The sequence below is a fragment of the Acinonyx jubatus genome, chromosome C2, assembly GCF_027475565.1.
Source record: "Acinonyx jubatus isolate Ajub_Pintada_27869175 chromosome C2, VMU_Ajub_asm_v1.0, whole genome shotgun sequence".
Lineage (NCBI taxonomy): Eukaryota > Metazoa > Chordata > Mammalia > Carnivora > Felidae > Acinonyx > Acinonyx jubatus.
The window spans coordinates 73268124-73289326 of NC_069384.1; the positions used below are offsets into that span (position 1 = coordinate 73268124).

The 21203-nt window shown below is 51.3% G+C and overlaps 1 long non-coding RNA gene across 2 annotated transcripts; it reads left to right on the top strand.

Moving 5' to 3' along the window:
- Positions 1–1950: 1950 nt before the first annotated feature.
- LOC113599838 (uncharacterized) lies at positions 1951–21025 on the top strand. 2 transcript variants are annotated; one of them, XR_003420746.2, is made up of 5 exons: positions 1951–2537; positions 3912–5273; positions 7264–8473; positions 10079–10832; positions 19331–21025. It is a non-coding gene; the product is annotated as an uncharacterized LOC113599838 (long non-coding RNA). The 2 variants fall into 2 exon arrangements; XR_003420747.2 differs by having other exon boundaries at positions 3912–4248.
- Positions 21026–21203: the final 178 nt, after the last annotated feature.

A 21203-nucleotide genomic window follows, 5' to 3' on the forward strand; every position in this document is an offset into this window, starting at 1 on the left:
TTCCCTCTCTAAAAAATGGGCATGATGCTTTCTATCCTTTCTCCTTCCAAACATTTTAAAGCAGACTGGTTCCGGCTACGTACTCAAGCTAACTGGATGTTTTTTTTTTTTTTTTTTTTCTCTCAGCCACCCTGTCAGGTAGGTGAGACTCAAGTGAGTCTCCGGCACTAAGGGCATGGCCGTGACCTGGGAACCTGCTAGAAATGCAGAATTTTAGGCTTCACCCCAGCCAGGCTGAATCCAAATCTGCATTTTTTACCAAACTCCCCAGGAAATTCGAGTGCACATTAGAGTTTGAGAAGCTCAGGGGCGCCTGGATGGCTCAGTGGGTTAAATGCCCCACTTCAGCTCAGATCATGATCTCGTGGTTCATGGGTTCGAACCCCACGTTGGGCTCTGTACTGACAGCCCAGAGCCTGGAGTCTGCTCTGGAATCTGTGTCTCCCCCTTTCTCTGCCCCTCCCATGCTCATTCTCTGTCTTTCTCTGTGTCTCAAAAATGAGTAAATGTTAAAATAATAATAATAAAAAAAAAAGTTTGAGAAGCTCAGCTCTAGACCAAAGCTTGCATACAATAAGCATTAGTTGAGTGAGTGGACGAGAGTGAACCTTGTGGCCTTGCCCTCATCTACAAAATGGGGATGATGATATTTGTTCTTTCCTATATGACGGGTGCTGGGAGATCACATAAAGAAATACAGTGGACTCTGGAACAACACGGGTTTGAATCCACTTATATGCAGATTTTTTTAAGTAAATATACAGTGTTGCACTGTCAATGTATTTTCTCTTCCTCCTTTCTTAATAACATTTTCTTTCCTTCAGCTTACTTTATTGTAAGAATACAGTATGTAACACATATAACATACAAAATATCGATACATCGACTATGTTGCCCATAGTCTGGTCAACAGTAGGGTATTAGTAGTTAAGATTTTGGGGAATCAAAAATTATACTCAGATTTTCAACTTTGAGGGGGGGTCAGTGCCCCTAAACCCTGCGTTGTTCAAGGGTCAACTGAAGTTTGTAATTATAAAGGTATTTTATCTGGTCACTCACGGGTCCATTCAGTAAACATTTGCCGAGAAGCTACTATAAGGTGGGTTTGGGGTTTGTACAATATCATTCCTGTTTGAGAACAATTTGAAGTATTCTCAAAGTCTGATTTTTTAAATTTTACTTACTTACTTTCAGAGACTGCATGCGCACAAGTGGGAGAGGGGCAGAGGGAGAAGGAGAGAGGATCCCAAGCAGGTTCTGTGCTGTCAGCACAGAGCCCAGTGCGGGGCTCAAACTCACAAACCCGTGAGATCGTGACCTGAGCCGAAATCAAGAGTTAGACGCTTCACTGACTGAGCCACCCAGGCACCCCCTACAAGCCTGAATTTTACGAGGAATAACTACAACAAAATGAGACGAGTGCTATCAAATAGCTATGCTCAATACAGGAGAGGGTAAGAGTGGGCAACAGTCTATTATGATTGTTGGGTGGGTTAGGAGAGGCTTCGCAGAGGGGGTAGCATGAAGCTTAGGTAGGCATGAGCCAGGTGAAGGAGGAGAGGGTCCTTCTAGATGGAGGCTTTGAGATATGAAAGTGGGGGGGAGATTGGGGGTGGCCTTTAGTCTTGAGGTCTAGTGAGAGTGACCAGAGTGAGAGTGTATTTGCAGAGGGTCCCGTGACTTGACTGGTAAGTATGGATGGGGTGGGGATGGGGGGAGTCTTGCTGCCTGTTTGGTTTCTTTGGGGCCCATTGTCTGGTTTATTTTAGGTTCCAGTCCTGTGTTGGGGTTATCAGCCTGAAAGTTATTGTCCGGCCTACACTGTTAACTGCCTAAGAGGAAGACATCGTTCTGGGTTTTTTTTTTTTTTTTTTTTTTTTTGGTCTGTTTATTTGTTTTTCTTTTTATTCCTCACCTGCTCTAAGAGGTGATGGCTTCCTGCCAACACCCATGTTCTACTTCTGAAGATTTTAAAATCTTTTTGTTTTGTAAGTTTTATTTATTTCGAGATGGAGAGAGAGACAGAGAGAGATTGAGCGTCCCAAGCAGGCTCTGCACTGTCGGAGCAGAGCCCAATGCGGGGCTCAAACTCACGAACCATGAGATCATGACCTGAGTTGAAGTCGGTCGCTTAACCTACTGAGCCACCCAGGGGCCCCTACATCTTAAGATTTTAACATCACGTGGAGTAGTGGGGGATTAGTTAAGGAACAGAAGTAGGCTTCCAGATATATGCGTTTTCTTTTTATGACCCAGTTGGGAGGGCAAGCTGGCACCTATGCTGAGAATTGAGATGTCAGCAGTTTAGGAAATGGCCAAAGCCCTCCTGCAGCACCAGTGACACGTATCACCGCCCTGCTCCCCTGCTGCCACCCCACTGCGTCCACAGCAACAGCAGTCACGGGCTCAGGACGACATATGTGGCTCTCAGCCGCCAGCGGATGACAGAGTAGAGATAGCAGAGACTCTGGTACATACGGAAGAGGCAGCTCTCACCCGAAGCAGCCAACGATGCCGCTGGGCTCTGCCTGCTCACGGTGGGTGAGACCAGAAGTGAGTGGGTGACGCCGTATGGATGCGTGCAGAAGTAGGCACAGAGCAGAGCAGGTACAGGGTGTGGACTGAGCTCTCCTGGGTCAGGAGACTCTCAGCTTTGACATGAGGCTTGACTCTCTTTGCTCGTCCGGACTGGCTGTGTGCGTCTGCGTCGCCCGAATGCGACTCCATGATGGAGGGGGACGGACCCCAGCACTGGGGGCTCTGGGGGCTCCTCAGTATGGCAGGAGAGTGGCTGGATGCTGGGGCTCCTTTTGCTCAGCTCAGAGGTAAAGGCAGGGACACCGTCTTGCTTGTATGGGACAGTGCCCTTGGGTGCTGAGTTAATATATAACCAAGCTTGCAAGAAGGTTTATCTGTTTGTCTCTGGCAAGGACATTTGGGCAAATGGCTTTCTGCCCCACTGCCTTCGGTATTAGTGTTTATTCTCTTTGGGCAAAGGAAAGAGATGATAGAAGTGTCCCATACCACTGGTCCCTTTTAGTTCTCCGTTGACACATAGGCAGCCAACTTTGTAAGAGGACAACCCTAGGGGGCTGTTGCTATGGGTGGAGCCTCGCCATAAGCTTGGGAAGCAGCACCATGCGGAGAATTTGCCTGAGATTTGCAGCCAGGTAGGACTGGATTCAAATCTGGACTCCTCCACGTATGAATTGTGATATTCGGGAAAGTAATTTACCGCTTCCCGCCTCAGTTTCCCCATCACTACCACAGGAGTGACCTGCCCTTCTTGCTGGACTTGGGGGGGGGGAGCAAAGGACACAGTGCAGAGACAGCTGCTGTGCTTGCTGGTTTGCTCCCCATGGGTGTGACCCAGGCCCCACTGGTCTAGAGATGGAGACTCGGAGGGCTTTCGGTTCATGAAAGCCATTTCAGTGTCAGCTGGGGCAAGCAAAGGAACCCAGCGTCAGCCCTGCAGCAGCCAGAAAAGGCAACTGCAGCCAGGAACGCCCCACCCTGCAGGGCCCCTGTGGCCACCACACCTGCCCTCAGACCCACACAGACACCACAGAAGAGGGAGCCCCGCCGCCCTCAAGTTTCCTGGACTCATTCTCGACACCCACTCTCACTCCGCCTGACCTGGCACTTGCTCTCCCAACTCCAGTTGCCCTGCCTTTCTGGGTTTAACCCCTGCCAGTTCCCTGCTCTCGTCTTGAACCCACTCAAAAGTAACTCCGATCAAACACCCATGGCACGACTTTTACGGCCCCTGGTGCACCCGCTGCCCCTGTCCGTGGGGCCGGCAGCTGGGTGCCGCTGAAGAAGCCTCCTCCCTCTTCTGGGTGCTGTGTTGGCTTCCGGGGTGGCATTTCCTCCTTCCCTCTCTATTTCTTTTATTTTTAATTTTGTTATAGCTGGGGAGGAGCAGTCTTTGAGGAGTTTTTGAGTGAACACGCCATATGCCTGTTTCATCACGAGTGCAAATCAGCAGGAGGAAAAAGGATGTCCTTAAAGTGACGTGAAGCCATCAAAGGAGCTCTCAGGCCCCCCTTCAGAAGGCAAAGGGGAAAAAAAAAAAACAAGACCTGAGCAAGTTCCTGACATCAACATCTGAATCTTCCTCCTCTGAATGCTGTAGAGATGAAACGTTTCTCTGTCTGCTCTGAGCCTCGGTTTCTTTTTTTGTAAAATGAGGACGATAACGATTCCAGCGTAGGCAACTTCATCGGGTTGCTATCTGGACCACAGCAGGTACTGGATGTGAAAGTACTTGGTAGGCGACGCAGCCCCATGCACCTGACAGGGGCGGCCCACATCAGGTCTCAGCCGCATTCTGGGGTGAGGTCTGTGTAGCCTCAACTAGGTCATTCCTGGCTGTGTGAAGCAGGCCCCTGCAACGGCCCCTGAGTTTCCAGGACTGGAAAACAGATGAATTCCACGTGATCCCTCTCCTCAGGCTTTTCTCCCAGATGGGGTGTGCCTTGCGGGTGGTGAGGAAGCTTGAGGACTGCTCAAGGGTCCCTTTACGGGAAGTCTCCAGATGCGATCTCCTGTGGCAAACACCTGACCTGAGGACCCCAACTCCCATCATCGCCCTGTTAGAGGACGCAGACTGTGGGAGGTCATGTGGTGCTGCATATGTGACATTCCCTCCCCACGCAGGCAGGAAAAAGAAAGTCCTAAAGGGCACATAGTTATTATTCTGATTTCATAGACGAAGAAACCGAGGATAAGAAGGGTTAAGCTCCTCCTTCACATTTGCACGGCTAGTAAGAGGGAGATGTGGCATTTGAACTTGGGGCAGCCTGACTGCAAAGCCTTGACTGGTTCCTTTATATCACCACGTGTGATACAATGGTTGTCACGTGTGTAATAATGCTTGTCTCACAAGATGGAAAACTGTAGAGGGTCCGTGAAAGAAGGACGGATAATGTGCCGTGCAGTTTTAGAGGAGGGAGGGATCACTTCTGGTCAGAGAAATCCAGGAAACCTTCATTGAGGAGGTGGCTTTTGCCTCCAGGTCTTGAATAGGCCAGATTTGGACATTCAGAGATGTCTATTCTTCCCGTCAGTTGTCCCTTCTGCGGGCTGTGTGGCTGGCTTCCCACATCTGGTGAATCTTCGCAAAATCCATTTAGTCCCCAGCCTCATCCTCGTTCTCACTGTCCCCGCACAAGAGAAGTCCCGGAATACTGAGAACGGGAGAGGAAGTCACTTCGAACTGGGTTCGACTAGAGAACCTTCCTGGAACAGGCCCTGGGGAGAGGTCTGATGCGGTGGGTCAATTAAGAACCGGATTTTATTGCAGATTTATTGCAGCCTTCCTTCCTTCCTTCCTCCCTCCCTCCCTCGTGTCCTGAGTGCCTGCTCTCTGCCTAGGGCAGTGCTGAGTGCTGGGGACGGGGAGGTGGGGGCCCACTCTGACACAGTTTTTGGCCCCCGGGGAGTCTCAGTGTTTAATGATGGGAGGGATAAGGTTGCAGGGCCCCAGGGTCCCAGTGTTTGCCTAGAAATTCAAGAAGCCCCCAGGGTGGGGCAGGGTGACCCCGTTGAGGGGTGTGGGTAACTAGAGTAAAAGAAAATAAGCTGGCCATACAGAGCCGGGGGAGGGGGGGGGGGGGAGAGGGTGTTTGGGGGAGGGGCCGACGCGGAGGGGAGAAGCTTGCAGGGCAGCCAGAGGGGGAGGCCCGGGCCTGCTGCTGAGAGGGCTGAATGAGTCAGGAGCCGGGCAGCTGGCTCACCCAGAGGCCGCCCCACCGCACCTGGCCTTGCCCACAGCTGTGCTCCAGCGAGCGGCCCACGCCAGCAGCCAGCTTTCATCAGGGCAGCCAGAGCAGAACTTGGCTGCTTCACTGATTTTCTTCTGCCTCTCGCCGCCCACTCGGGGAGAGCTTGTAGAACGCGGCCTGTATCAGAGACGATTGGGTAAACCAAGGATGAGAGACGCTGCACGACGTCCTTGCACCCGCTTCCTTCCCAGATGCAGGGGCCGCCAGCACAGGGCCTGAAGTTTCTCTGCCGACGTGTGCCCTTCAGCCGGCTCCGGGTCCTGCCCAGCCGCACCATGGCGGGGGGGGGGGGGGGGGGGCGGGGCTCGGCCCTGGAAGGATCTGAGGGTAGCTAGGCCAGCGGTTGCTAAACTGACAGATGGTTACCTGGGAAGCTTTGAAAAGTACACGGTGCCAGGCTCTGAGCCCAGACGTATGACTCAGTAGTCAGGGTCTTGTCCCTGTCCGGTTGTTGATTCTGCAGGTCCCACGCTCGGAGGGGTGGTCCCCTGGGGCCGGTGAGGCCCAGGCAGCACTTTCCTTCCTTGCGCTTGGCAACCAGCCTTTTCTTGTGAATTTATCGTTCTCATTAAGGGAATGGTTCTCAAAACCCGCTGAGAGGACCAACGCTATTGTGCTCCTGAATGCCGGGCTGACCGGCCAGGAGAGGGTTTCTGGGCTGGCTCTGTTCCATTTCATCATGGAGAAGGAGGCTTTCCCCCGGGGGTGGGCGAGCGTTGTCTATTGCCTTGAGATGCTTCCCCTCAGCTGTGGGGAGAGCTGGTCAGCCAGAAATGTCCTCCCCAAGGGCTCAGGCCTACCCGGCCGAGAAGAGGTCTGTGGACAGACGCTGCTGCCCGCCTCCCCTCGCGTGCCCCCATCCCAACCTCCAGGGCTGGCTAAAGAGCAGGCTGTCTCCTGGAGGAATTGAGATGTTGGGCATCTCTCTGGGAAGTCATTTTAAATCTCATTTCTAAGTCCCAAGAGGTGCTCAGCAAATGGATAGTAATGATTTTTATTCCATGTGCCCGAGATTTGCTTGTGCAGGCTTTCACGGGTTCGTTCCCTGTGACGCCCTGGGAGGAGAGGGGACAGGGGACCATCTTCCCATGCTGAGCTCAGAAAGGGAGTGGGCTCCCGAAGGGTTTGGTCCTAAAGGACCAAAAGTGTGTGTTAGGTACCGTCACATGGTTGAGAAAGAAAGAGAGGGAGAGAAGGAGGGCCAGAGGGGGAGAGAGAGAGATGGAAAGAGAGAGGGAGAGAAGAAACAACTGATAAAGCAAATGGGGTAAAATGTTAATAGTGAATCACCTGGCTAAAAACATACAGGTGGTTTTGACTATTTTGACAATATTTTGAAGTTTTAAATTTATTTTCAAATAAAAACATCTTTGAAAAGGGGAGGTGGTTTATTCAAAGACATAGCAAGTTGATAGTGGGGCCCCTATCCACGTAAGGCTCACCTGTGACATCACCTCTGGATTTATTTATTTTTTAGACTCGACTTAAGTGCCAGTTCTCGAGTGAGCCTTCCCTGCCCTCCCAGACTAGACCGTGAACCCCGATTTCATGTACTTATTACAAGAGTTACGAGTGAATTATTTTCAATTTGATGCCTGTTTCTGCTGCTTGACGGTAAGCTCCTTGAGGACAGGACCTCATGTGCCTTGTCCCTGCCAGATCCCAAGGCTCTAGCACAGAGACTAGGATATAGTAGATGCCCAGCTAGTATTTGTTAAAAGGCCGAATGAGCGCGTGAGTGTCAGAGCGCGGCCCCGGATGTGCACAGGTGGACACACGCACAGGTGCGACCATGCTCGGGCTCTGCTCTCTTGTTCCATTGCTCTGTGTCATATGCCAGGATTTACAGGGCAGCTGGCAGGGTGGCATCATGCCTCTGGAAATGACATCTGGGAATGAATGACATCCTTTGGGAAGACAGGATGACGCTCCTTCCCAGCCAGTGCCTCCCTCCCCTCCCCACCTCAAGCCCAGAGGCTCTTCCGGGGGGAGAAATGATGCTCTGGTAGCAGGTGGTGGAGGGATCCCAGAGACAGCAGGCTCCGAGAGGGGGGCAGGGATGCAGAGGGGAAACCGCTGCCTTTCCGGAAACAAAAGAGCCCTTTAAAGTCACTTGATATCATGTCTTCCTGCCCTGGGCCTCTGCCAAGCCTCCCTCTTCCTATTGTGGAGCAGCAGGGACAGCAGAGACCTGTATTTGCTCCCCTGCTGGTGCACTGCCCTGGGGACTGGGAGCAAGCGTCGTGCTGGCAGGCCTCCTGTGCCTACAGTGTGCCCGCTAACTGAAGAGTTCTGAGTTTAGGTTTTGATGGGTCACGCATCCACATATTTCAAAATCCAAAAGTGTGGGCACACGGGCGGCGAACGTCCCCCTTGCGCCCCGTCCTCCATCCATCCAGTTCTCCTTTGGGAAGGTTTTGGTTCTTAGGAATCCTTCTAGAGATAGTTGATGCACATACAAGGAGATATGCAGGTGCCCTGCAGGGGCAGAATTCCACATACACTGTTTCTATCTTGCTCTTTGCACTTAATGATGTGCATTTTACTTTCTCGGTTATGTCGTGTTCCGCGGGGTCGGTGTCCTGGGGACCCCGTGCTCCAGACTTCCCCTGTCATGCCGTGTGCATGAATCGCACACTTTTCTTCCTGGATTGTCCTGAGTATTGAGGACTGATGGAAAGTTACAGGTGAGAGGAACCTTACTCCTGTGCTGCTTGCTCAGGCTAGTAACCACTGGCCACAGGTGGCTCTTGGGCATTTGAAACATGGCTAGCCAGACTGGGATGTACTGTAACTGTCAAATCCTCAGTGAATTTTGAAGATTTAATTTTTTTAAAGTGTCAAATATCTTATCAGTAAATACATGTCTATATTTATCACAAGTTTAAAATATGATTTTTAAAAATTATCTTGGTTAAGTGGTTTTTTTTTTAACAATGTGGCTACTAGCGTATGTAAAATTATATAGATGGCTCACATTTATAGGTGGCCAGGATGTTTCTAAGGGGCTATGCTTCCTTGGAGACTTGGAGCCCCGGGAGGGGGCTGGGGGTGGGAAGGAGCTACATAGATCAGAAGGGGAGGGAGCTAAGGAGTGGAAGCAGATGGCTGGCAGCAGGGTGTTGAAAGCTCCCCGGGGCAGGGGTCAGGAGGACTGGGTTCTCGCTTGCCTCGGTGTGACTTTCTGGGGAGCCCCAGAACCAGCCTCCTCCCTTCTCAGTCTCCATTTCCTTCTGTGCGCAAGATGGTGGGCAGGATTTGAGAATGTTGCCTCTCTTCTCTATCCCTGAGCTAAAACAGCGCCCAGTGCAGGGCAGATGCTTGCTGAGTGAATGCATGAATGAATGAATGAACGAGAATAGGAAGCGGAATGAAAAATGGGAGTTTCCTTTTCCAGGTTAAGTGTTAGCCTCATCAAAGAATCAGGACCTGGAGGCCCCCTAGAGATCGAAGGGTGCCTGGGACTATGAATCCAAGCCTCAGAATTGCAGGAGTGACCTTGCCCCAAGTCTCCCTGGGGTGTCGGTGGCAGACCCAGTACCACAACCAAAGCCCCGTCCAGAACAAAAAGGCTGTTACAAATTAGTAGCACTCTTGGGAATGTCTGCTGCGAATGCAGCTGGGCCGCGGCACCCCTCCTTCTCCCCTTCTAGCCATTTTCAGGGTGTGGGGCGACATGTCCTACTGCTATCAGGGGTCAGCGAGGGGGTTTTCATAGATTATATTGAAAGAATTACAATGGTGAGGGAAAGGAGCCGAGTTCCCACAGAGTGTCCGGTCACTCCTGTGGGGGGCTCTGGGAGCCGGGCCCGGCTGCCTCTTTCTCTCTGGGAAGCAGCACACACAGTTTTTAATAATTAAGTAACTTTAATTGTCCTGGGAAAGCCGAGCTCGCCTTGGGGCACGCTGCACAAACTCATAATTAATGTTACCAAGAGAGATTAGCAAAGGAGAACTGAGAAATGATTCACTTTTTAAAAAGCGCCTCACTGTTAAGCCTTATTATCCTAAGTTTAGAACCTCATTTATCTGCTTTGAGGGGGGGAACAAAAAAGAGACCCAAGACCCAGAAACTAATGCATGTGAAATTAAAACTCCATGTCTTTGTAATCTCATTTAAAATCATCAGATGGGAAAATGTTGCCATTTATTGATCCCACTCTGGTGACCGAGGGAAGATTTAAGACAGAGGAACATAATTAATAAATAATAATGCATTAACAAAAACTCAAGCTTTTTCCTGTTATCCTGTTATCATCGCATTGTAGCTTTTTTTTTTTTTTTTGCAACAGCGTTTTCTCTCTGGCTGTCTACGAAAGACATCCCAAAGAATGCGTGATTACGTCGAGTCATGCAAGGATTCTGGTGGGGTGTCCGGCCTATCAGTGTTTGGTGCGTATTTGATGAATTAATGAACGAGCGAGCACATTCATGCAAGATGGGAGGACTCTAGAAAGCTCCTTCCTCGCACAGACATGCCCAGGTGGTAGGAGCGGTGAGCCCGGCCCGTGCCTGGGGAAGGAGTCTGCGGTGGTGACGAAGGAGGGGAAATACAGTAGGTGGGGGCGGGCGGGGCGAAGCCGTGAAAATTAGGAGTGGGTGTAAGCGCCAGGGCGCAGCGTGCAGCCAGCCACAGAAATCGGGCCTCTGCTGGCCCCTGTGCATAATTAGTAGCCAGAAATAGCACCTGATCGGTGGCCCGGAACGAGCAAGTGTGTTTCCGTGCAGGTCCTCATGTCTCCACAGCACTGCCCTGCTTTCTTCTTCCTTTCAGACAACAACTATTTGCATCCCAAGTGATGGTTGTCCCACTCTTTCCAAGCACCATTCTCCATAGGGATATAGATGGAAACAGCTGGAACGGAGGGGGGAGACTTTGGCTGTAAACCTAGACAGAGGTTCTCTTCTTCTCTCTGAGCCTCAGTTTCCCCATCCACAAGACGGGAACCATGTTTGGGCTTCCCCGAGGCTCCACCGATGGTGTGGACGGCAGCTCCTTGGCAGGTGGGAAGAGGATACCAGAGGTGCCTGGAGCCCCTTTTCCAGGTAGCTGTGGGGGAGGTTTTGTGATGCATGCTTCTTTCCTTCTGGCTTCTCCACAGCCTTGGTCCTAACCCAGGGGTTCGCTTCTCACCGTGTGCCCACCAGATCTGGCTCCGACAGCCCCTGTTCCCTCATCCTGGAGTGGGGGGAGCTGGAGGGGGATTTGCTTCCTGTGGCCACATGCGAGGGCACTTTTCCTGAGAGCTTTGCTGTCCCTGAAATGTCACTCAATCCCGGGGGAGGCTGGTGGGTAAATAATGAGGAGGTCGCTGATTCAGCTCAAGATGTGTGACTCCTCTCAAGTTCTCTATGTGTGAGCAGACCACTTACAAAGAATGAAATCTTTTAAGATGTGAAGGAATGAAGCCATTCTCTTCCTGGGGCTGTCCCTTTGTGACCTCAGGCAAATTGTGTCTGCGGCCTTTGTTGCCTGAGGGGAGAGGGTAGAAGACGCCCCGGGGAGACTCCTTTAGAGCTTTTCCTGAGCAGGTAGAAACTGAGGCACTGGGCACTGAGGTGCTGAAAGTGCCTGAGGCTGGGGAAAGCATTCAGACCTGCAGGTGGAGAGGAGGGGTACAGGGGGACAGGGCTCGCCATAGTCCCCCAGCCCGTTCTATACATTACACATTGCCAAGTTCTTTCCCATCCACGATCCCGTTTGATCCGCACGAAAATTCCAGGAAGGAGATACTACCATTCCCATTTTGCAGATGAAGAAACTGAGGTTTCTGAGATTTTAGGTGACCAACGACTCGAACCCGGGTTCTCAGACTCCCACCACTCTGCCCAATGAGAGGCTGCCCATCATAATCTTGATACTTTCTTCTGGCTCTTAAGTACTGTGATATGTTCCTTGTCTCGTCCAACATGTGACGCCATATATCTAATTGCTACCTTGGGGTTCAGACAACATTTTGTTTCATTCACTCATTTTTCTGGTCATCAGTCCATTGCCTTTTCAGCTTACATGCTTATATGTTCCGAGACTAGTACCCACTGTAGCTAGTCAGGATTGCTGACTCTGAGCCTCGGGCGAGGTGCGTGTTTTAGATTTCAGTTTGATCACACAGGCCAATAGTAGATAATCCGAGTTGTAAGAAAGAAGAGTAAAAAGTAAGCCCATCCCCTCTTGTTCTCTATACTCTGCCCCTGAGGGCTTCTCCCAGACACAACCACTGCTGTCAGTTTTCCATGCATCCTTGAGGTGGTTTATGCAAAGGCAAGAGCACACACAGGTGTGTGTGTGTGTGTGTGTGTGCTTCCCTTCTTCCAAAATGGCAGCATACTATAGGTACTAGGTCGTACTCTCTTGCTTATAAAACTCTATCAGGGAGATCGATCCATACCAGAACATAGAGAGTCATGCCAATCTTTCTACATGGCTGATTCACATTTCATTTTACTTAACCTACATCTCATTAAAAAAAAAAAAATTAATGTTTATTTTTGAGAGAGAGAGAGAGAAAGCACGAGCAGGGGAGGGGCAGAGAGAGACAGAGACAGAAGCCGAAGCAGGCTCCAGGCTCTGAGCTGTCAGCACAGAGCCCAACACAGGGCTCGAACCCACGAGCCATGAGATCATGACCTGAGCCAACGTCGGAAGCTCAACTGACTGAGCCACCCAGGCACCCCCATTTCATTTTTTAAAGCTACTTGCCTACTGATGGACACTGGGTTGTTTTTGTTATTTTGTTATTTTGCCATTCACATCGCCCCTTACCATCCAAGCCTTAATATTACGATTGCCTAGGAGTAGTCTGGTGCGGTGGAAATTGCTGGGGCCACAGGACTGAGATATGAGAGTTCTATCCCATCTATATTACATTTGGTATTTGACTTGCAGCAAGTGCCTGCCTCCTTGGGCCTCAGTTTCACCATCTGTCAAGGGGGACACTGGGCCGATCTGGTGTCCTTCCAACCTGTCTCTGAACCCTTGAGTCTCCCCACACCCCAGAAGCAGCAGAACTCCCCATCGAGGGTCAGCCAAGGCTGTGGCTGTGGGTGGGCTCCTCGGGGCTTGGTAACCTGTGAACCTCTCCCTTGCTGCGCTGATCTCAGTAATGCAATATCGAACCCAGTCAGGCAAGTTTGGCCTTGCTCTCCCCTGGATCCAGTGTGATTCAAGGCCCATAGCGTGGCTTCCTTCCTCAATTAATGACTTGAGCGTTATGAATGACTAATCAGTTCAGCACTGAGAAGAACTGGGTGGCCGAGTAGGGGCTGGGGTGGCAGCGAGGCAGATGGGCTGGGTGTGGAAGGGGCTTTAGCCTCTCTGCCCTCTGCTCGAATGCCTTTGGGTCTCCATGCTTTCTTTTAAGGGGGGGCCGAAGAGGGTCAGATGTCCTACCCAGACGCCAGGCTCCAGTGTCTCCTAGAGTACGTGTCCCTGGGTTGTTGTCCCTGTAAGCAAACTTCTCCAACCTCCTCTTCCGTCCTGCAGCGGGAAAGCCAAATGCTCATGGAGAAATCCCAGAGTGGAATCTGAGGCAGGATGGCTGGATACATCATTTGGTATGATATACTGTGTACCTAGGAAAAAGTTTTGAAATTAATCTCTTCTTGGGAGAAGGCATGACATGGTGGTGGGGAGTGTTCTTTTTGCTACGCATCCCAGACGGACGGCCTCCTGGCTTCTCACCCTACTTATCTTAGGCAGCTTGCTGCAGATTCTAGGATTTCTGGGGACTGGAGGGAATACTTCTCCTCTAAAGCAAGGCGTCTGGCTTCACAGCCCACCCTACCTCACTCCACCCCCTTTCTTTCTTCACTGACCCCTTGCAGGCCGGAGCACCCAGCCCTCTGTTTTCTAGTGGTGGTTAGGCAACCACCCTTTGTGGTGGCCCCCGAGGGCACGCCTGGACCATTACTGCCCAGCCTATGTCCCCATGGGGCCTCACGCCCTGGCCTCACCTGGCCCTGTCCCCAAATCTTGACCAGAGCTCCTCCACTCTGCACATTGTGTCCTGGCATGGGTCCCCCTCCTCTCCTCCTCCACCAGGTTGAGCACTCCCTCGGAGCTCCCCGACTCCTTGGAGAAGGGGGGGGTCCTTTCCTGCTGGTCTCTCTTCTTCGGCTTCATTTAGAAACTGCTCTCCTGACTGGCACACGAGATGTGCCACCTCAGCCTGTGCCATTTGGAACTCAGGCCACAGGAAATCTCTGAGCATCCTGTGTGTGTGTTGGGCCACCTGTCTCCAGCAACATGTGCTGGGCCCTGTCTCTGGGGTTTGTACTGGGACACTTGCCCTGGCACTTTCACAGGCAATCAACTCATTGGGATGGGGGGGGGGGTTCTCTAAATTTTCCTTTCTTCCCAATGTATTTCCTTTCCAGGGCTTCATGGGCCCATGTGCCCTCTTGAGGTTGAAAGGCATCAACATTTAACCAGTGTTGTGCCCAATGCAGACGTTCCATTGTTGAATGAATGGATGGGTGCGTGGTTCTTATCTTGGGCAATGTCACGTTCCCTTCACCTCCAAAACCTTAAAGTTGCCTTTTGCTACATTACCTGGACCAGCCAGCTGCTCAGTCCCCCATCACTTTCTTGGGCACAACTCTGCCTTCCTCGGGGCAATGGCAGCCAAGTTCATCACATCAGAAGTTCACTGGCTTCCCGACCTGATTGAGTGCAGTTGGATTTTGTGCAAATCATCTTCAGCTAAAATCTTTAATGATTTAGGATGAGTCGCCCTACTTGGCCTTTTTCTAGGAATCCCACCCACAAATTTGCTTTAAGATGAGAACCTCCCCAAGAGGGAGGTGCATACCCCAAAAAGTGCTCTCTGCGCACCCCCCCCCCCCCCACCTTCTGCTCAGTGGCTCTGGACTCTGGGCCTTGGGTTTCTGCCTTTCCCCCATAGTATTGGTGCCCTGGGCCTATGGGTGCACAGGCCCTGCTCCTCAGTGAAGAGGTGCTGCTTGGGGATGAAATACACACCAACATGTGTATTTCCTGAGACTAGAGAGGAAAGCTAATGCATTGCCTACTTTAAGATTAACAAGCTATTTGACTAAAGAGATTTTTTTTTCCTTTCTGTTCTCCACTTCATCCCCTTTCTTTCGGGTGCTTTTCACACCAAGTCACTGAAATCACAGGGTATGGGAGGTATTTTTCTCTTTAGAAATCCTTTTTCAGGCAACTATGTCAAGAATGTTTTCATACTTTGGGTCGGATGGGGAGGGAGGAAAAAAAAAAGGCTTAATCCCCCCAGATGGGTATTTCTCTGAAAACAGACATGCAAATGTTGGGCTTGTCAAACCCTAAAATGTTTTCTTTATTCTTGAGAATTATGGCAGACTGCCTGCTGAGCCTGGGAGATCTGACAACTGAAGGAGGGAGCAAGCAGAGTGTGGGAAAGGGCAGGCAGCGGAGGCAGAGGCACGCGCCAGATCAGCCAAAGACAAGGGACAACCGTTCTATGCCCTGTGCTGCAGACTATCCCTTCTGGCCCCCTCACGTTCTGTTGGGGGGAAGCTTACCTTTCAGGAACTGGGGGTGAGGATACAGAGCGAAGCTAGATGCAGGCTCAGGAACATCCTTGCCTTTGCTCTGCCCGTGGGAGGCTAGCCTGCGTGCTCCCTCCAGGAGCGGAAGCTCGTGCCTGACAACCCGAGTGTAACATAGAGACATAGAAATCGGTCATGCATGCAGTCGTCACCTGAGGCTTCTGCTGAGACCTGGGGGATGGGAGAGGGGGCAGACTGAGCAAATGCTTCCTCTGGGCTACTAAATAATTGCAAAGCCCTTCACTGAGACCTTGCCACCCCTAGGTGTTGAGTTCACAGCTCTGTGGGAGAGAGAGACAAGAAAACATGCATGTTAGCGCAAGGCAGCCTGGGCCAAATGCATGAAGAGAGGTGCAGACATTCCCCACCCCACCCCACCCCCCAAATATGGTTCAACCATTTACAGCAGGTGAGAAAATGGCTTTAAGATATTTTATTGCATCCAGAGCTCTAGAGAAGAACGATTCTAAGTCTTTTAGGCTTCAGTTTCTCCTTCTCCTGGCCTTTTGCCTAATGAAATTATGGAAACAGGGCAGGGGTAACCCACTCTGCATGGATGGGGGTGCTTGGATTGGGTACAAGTCTCACCAAGGCCGCAGGAAGAACCATGGAGTGGCCTGCTATCTACCTCTCTGGGTTGTTTTGAGAATCAAATGAGGGAATGGTTATGATTATATTTTGTATGTTATAAATCAGTAAATAACTAAAGAGTAGAGTTACTTCTTTGAGAATTACTGCCTTGAAAGCCCTAATGATGCCTTCAATTTACCGAGCAACTACTATGTTCCAGGCATCGTCTAGGGTGTAACGTAAGCTTGATGGGGGTCAGGACTTGGTCTTGTCCCTGGTATAGCCCTAGGGCCTAGAGAGAGCTGGTCTGAAGAATAGTAATTCTTCAACAGCTATTTTGTAGAGATTGGAAAAGTGATCTCCAATCCTGACAGTCCCCTGGGACTTTGGCCCTGCTCTGGGATCTGGAAGCTTGGAAAGGTTGAGCAGTCTTTCCTAGGTTGGGATCAGAGTTGAGTCCATCTGTCTGTGAAGTTTAGGCCCTTTCTATGATGTCTGGATCACCTTGGGGCCTCTGGGTCATCTGTCTCCTGACTTTGTTGGGTTTAGTTGTCGTTGGCAAAGTAGGCGGCTGTGCCGGCAAAATGTGGGGGTCACAGGGGCAGCCTCGGGGACAGGCAGGTTCTTCCTTTCTGGTTCTGTGGACCAGACAGGTCCACCCCAATTAACTGCAGAAGTGCCCTGGACTCTTCTTTTCAGGAACAGATGAAATAGTATCTGGGGTAGGTGGGAAAATGGTCCCTCAAAGGCATTCACCACCTCATCTCTGGAATCTGTGGATATGCTATGTTACATGTGAAGGGGAATTAAGGTTGCAGGTGGAATTAAGGTTGCTCATCAACTGACCTTGAGATGGGGAAATTGTCTTGGCTTATCCAAGGGGCCCCCAGTGTAATCACAGGGATCCTTTTTTTTTTTTTTAATGTTTATTTATTTTTGAGACACAGAGAGACAGAGGATGAATGGGAGAGGGTCAGAGAGAGAGGGAGACACAGAATCCGAAGCAGGCTCCAGGCTCTGAGCTGTCAGCACAGATCCCGACGCAGGGCTCCAACTCACGGACCGTGAGATCATGACCTGAGCTGAAGTCGGACGCCCAACCAACTGAGCCACCCAGGCGGCCCATAGGGATCCTTTCAATGGGGAAGAGGGAGGCAAGGGAGACCGTGTCAGAGTGATGTGATGTGATGTGATGTGATGTGATGTGATGTGAGGAAAACTTGCTTGGCCACTGCTGGCTTTGAGGATGGAGGAAGGGACCACAGACCAAGGGACCAACAGACCCCACTCTCCCCACCCCCTGGTCTAGAAGCTGGAAAAAACAAGAAAACAGATGGTCTCCTAGAGCTTCCAGAAAGGACCCAACCTCGTCAAAACCCTGATTTTCACCCAGTGAGACCCATGTCAGACTTCTGAGCGCCAGTGCCATCAGAGAATTGGAAACTAATACAGCATCTTAGCCAGGAGCAGGCCTCAGGAGGGTTTAGCCTGTGCCTTGGACTCAGGGACAGACATGGTGGAGGCAGACGTAACTCTCCCAGGCTTTCCGGAAACCCCCTCTTGCTCCGGCTCTAGTGCAGCCCGCAGGTGCCAGAGGCTTTGAGCACTGTTGTGGAGATGCTCTGACTGCACTTCCCTCTGGGCCGCCTCACGAACCTCTCACTCTCTGTCCCGGGACTGTCTGCTCTGTAGCATTGACATTTACCAGTGTGTATCCTGGAACCGCACGGGACTGCCCGTGACCGCGGGGGCACAGGAACGTAGCGATAAGTGCTTTCCCCTTTCAGTGCTTGGGTGGGCAGTTCTGAGATGCTTTCCACAAGGCTTTTCAGGAGTTCCCCAGGAAGGGTGCAAGGTGGAAGCCGCCTCAGGAATGCATCTTTGTATGTCTCCCTTCTTCCTTGTTTCCCTCTCAACTGGATCTCCTGCCCGCTGGGATCATCGCCAGAATGAATACCTGGATGGGAACTTTTGTTTCCAGCCCTGCCTTTGGAGGAAACTGCTGAGACCATATGCTGAACAGAACAGCTGTTCATCTAGTATTTGCTCAGAAGTGTGTCCCCCGCCCAGCCTCACAGAGCCGCGAGGGGCTCGCGAGGGCCAGAGTAGCGGGTGGTAGGGCACCCTGGGACATGCCGAGAGCAGCACAGCTGTAGACGAGCCTGCCTAGGGTCTTGGCTGAGGATACTTCCTGGTCCAGTTAGAGACGGATGAAATCTGCAGGGGTCGTTTCCAGGCTCTTGGGGATACCACAGGCCCTGCTGGTGTGGTCACCCGAGTCCCCTAACTCTCGTGGGCTTCCCTTAGAACGTGCCCACGTTTGCTATCATTCCGGGCAGATGTGCTTCTGATGAACTTACTGACACCCTTAGCAAGCAGGCTACAAAATGGGGGATTTGTGGGCGGCTGGGAAGCTGGGAGCCTCCCGGCCCCACGGCTGGGCAGCTGTTCCCAGGGCTGGCTGAGCGTGTCTCTGCAGTGGGCTCCTTCCCTACCCCCACCGGAGGCTGCCTCTGTCATGCTGATAGGCCAAGCTGCCTCTTGGATCTGCGGCTTTCCTACCAACCATGCCCAGAACAGATGGAAACGGATCTCTTGGGCATCTCCAGCTGATGCGGATTTCACAGCAGGAGGAAGAGAGTGGGGGCAGCAGACAACCCAGCCCCTTCCCACGGCCACTTGGGAGGCCACACTGGTTGTTCAGCTGTCCACCCTCTCTCCTTGCGAAAGAGGTGGGGCTTGGGGTGGGGATCCATTTCAGCGGTAGTGAGCCTAGCAGCTAGAAATTCCAAATACCCCAGTTCCTTACGGTTTTTAGCCAGAGCTCCAAGGGGACCCCTTACCTTGCCAGAGCAGAGTTTCGGGCCTCCCTGCATAGCACTGCTGCACAAAGGGCTAGACTAGTCTCTAGGGTCCTCCCTCCCACCCACCCCCTGCCTTGTAGCCTCTGTTCTATGCTCCCATCCCAGTCTCCTGCACAAGCACATCCGTTATATCCCTCTACACCTGGCCCGGATACCACTTTCTCCAGGAAGCTGCCCCCTTCTGCTCCCCTCCCCCATTTTGGCAGTAATGTATCCCTCTTGCCTTGGTGGGGCCCAAAGTCTCCATCAGTGTGGCTCAGATGAAACCAGTCGCTTTATGCCTGGGGTCATAATTACTCCTGTGCTTGGTCATGTCTCATTGGCAGGGTCCTTTCTAGAGCAGGGAATCTTCTTTCTTGGCTTCATAGTTCCCATGGGAGGGGCCTGGTAATGTTTCTTTTGGTCTGGTTGGTTTTGTTTTTATTTTTAATGAGTGCCTGTGAAAAAACTGATGCCAAAAGCTGCTTTCCCCCCAAACCCCATCTCAGCTCCCCCTTGGGCTGCGATAAAAAAAATGCCATTGACCATGTGGCTTAAACCATAAACATCTATTTCTCACAGTCTTCAGGGCTGGGAAGACCAAGATCAAGGTGCCAGCAAATCCAGATCGCTGTCCATCGGGAACCCTCCTCTTGATTTGAAGGCTGTGTCCTCACATGGCAGAGAGAGATGTCCTCCTTATAAGGGTACGAATCCTATCATGGGAGCTCTACCCTCATGACCTCATTTAAACCTACTTAACCTCTCAAAGGCCCCACCTTCGAGTACCATCACACTGGGGATTAGAGTTTCGACGTATGATTTATGCGGGGACACAAACATTCAGTCCACAGCCCATCCTGTAATCGTGACAACCTCTGTAACAAATATTGAGAATTCTGTTCAAAACAACTCTCTTCTGGGTGCCAGCCGTGTTACGGGCCTGGGGAGCTGGAGAGAGGTATTCAGTGGTGGCCGAGACCCTGTCCCTGCCCTCCGGGAGCTTCCGGACTGATGGACTTGCTGCTGCCCCCAGACGACCTGTGTCTTGTCATCATTGCCAGGATGGCTGGGGGCTGCGGGAGGGGGGCAGAGGTGTCCGGGGGCGGGCGTGCCACCGCCTGCGGGCTCAGGGCAGCTTCGTCCCCGTCACCAACTCTGGCCCGCCCGCCTCGGCTTAGAAGATACAGTCCCATGTGGACACCAAGTGACAGCTGAGAAGCCTCTTCCTCCTGTTGGTTGGTTTGTTTATTGTCTTATTCAGGCCTTTCGAGGCTTTACAAGTCCCCAAGAACTTGAAGTTTTGTCATGTTTTCAGATGATGCATGTGAGTGTAGAGTTGTGCTGTCCAAATGTCCAAATGGTAACTGCCAGACACATACGCATTTACATTTGTTTCAGTTAATTAAATGCAGTGCAATTTATTTTCACTATTTAAATTTTTTTCATGTGTATTTATTTTTGAGAGAGAAGGAGACAGAGCGTAAGCAGGGGAGGGGCAGAGAGAGAGGGAGACACAGAATCCGAAGCGAGCTGTAGGCTTTCAGCTGTCAGCACAGAACCTGACGCGGGGCTCGAGCCCATGGACCGTGAGATCACGATCTCACCCGAAGTCGGACGCTTAACCCACTGAGCCACCCAGGCGCCCCAGAGGCAATACAATTTTAATTTCAGTTTTTCAGTCACATCATCCGCATTTCACGTGGGTGCTAACCTCATGTGGCAAGCTGCTACCACATTGGGCAGCGCAGAATAGAACGGTCCCATCAGCCCCGAATGTTCTGTTGGATAGCTTTGGTACAGAAAGTTGCTTTCTTGCCATTTGTTCTTAGCTTTTAATTTTTTAAAGAGTTAGCTACGTCTGGTCTTCTTAAATGACCCCCCCTCTTTGGTGTCTCCTCACATAATTTTTTGAGGACTCGAGCTGTTAGTGTTGACGGTAATACCCTGCAGGCCCAGCCCCACCTTCACTGTTACGTGTTTCATCAGCTTGGCCTTTCTGTGTCCCGCTCTCCCTGGGCTGGTGATATTGTCCATCTTGCCTCTCAAACCTCTGTCAGAACAAATGCAAAGGGCTTTAGGCTGGCCAGAAGAAAACATAGCTGAGATCCCACCTAGCGAAAGTGATAATGATCTTTTGGTACCTGGGGAGAGGCTGCCCTTGCTTGGGACAGATCACACTTGACCCGGTGCCCTCCCCTCGGGTGGGGTTGCGAAGGCAACCAGTTGTCTGGGGGCCCGCTTTTCTCCATTTCAGCCAGAACGCTTTAAAACACAGCACCTACCTGATGAGTTGGAGAGATCCTCTAGACAAGCTTCATCTGAGTTATATCGTAACATATTATTACCATAGTACATTGCATTGTACTTTTCTTCCGGCTAAATGTAATTCCTTTTACATTTACTACTACATGCATACTTTTGATATTCCGGGAAGAAAAGGGGACATCTTTGG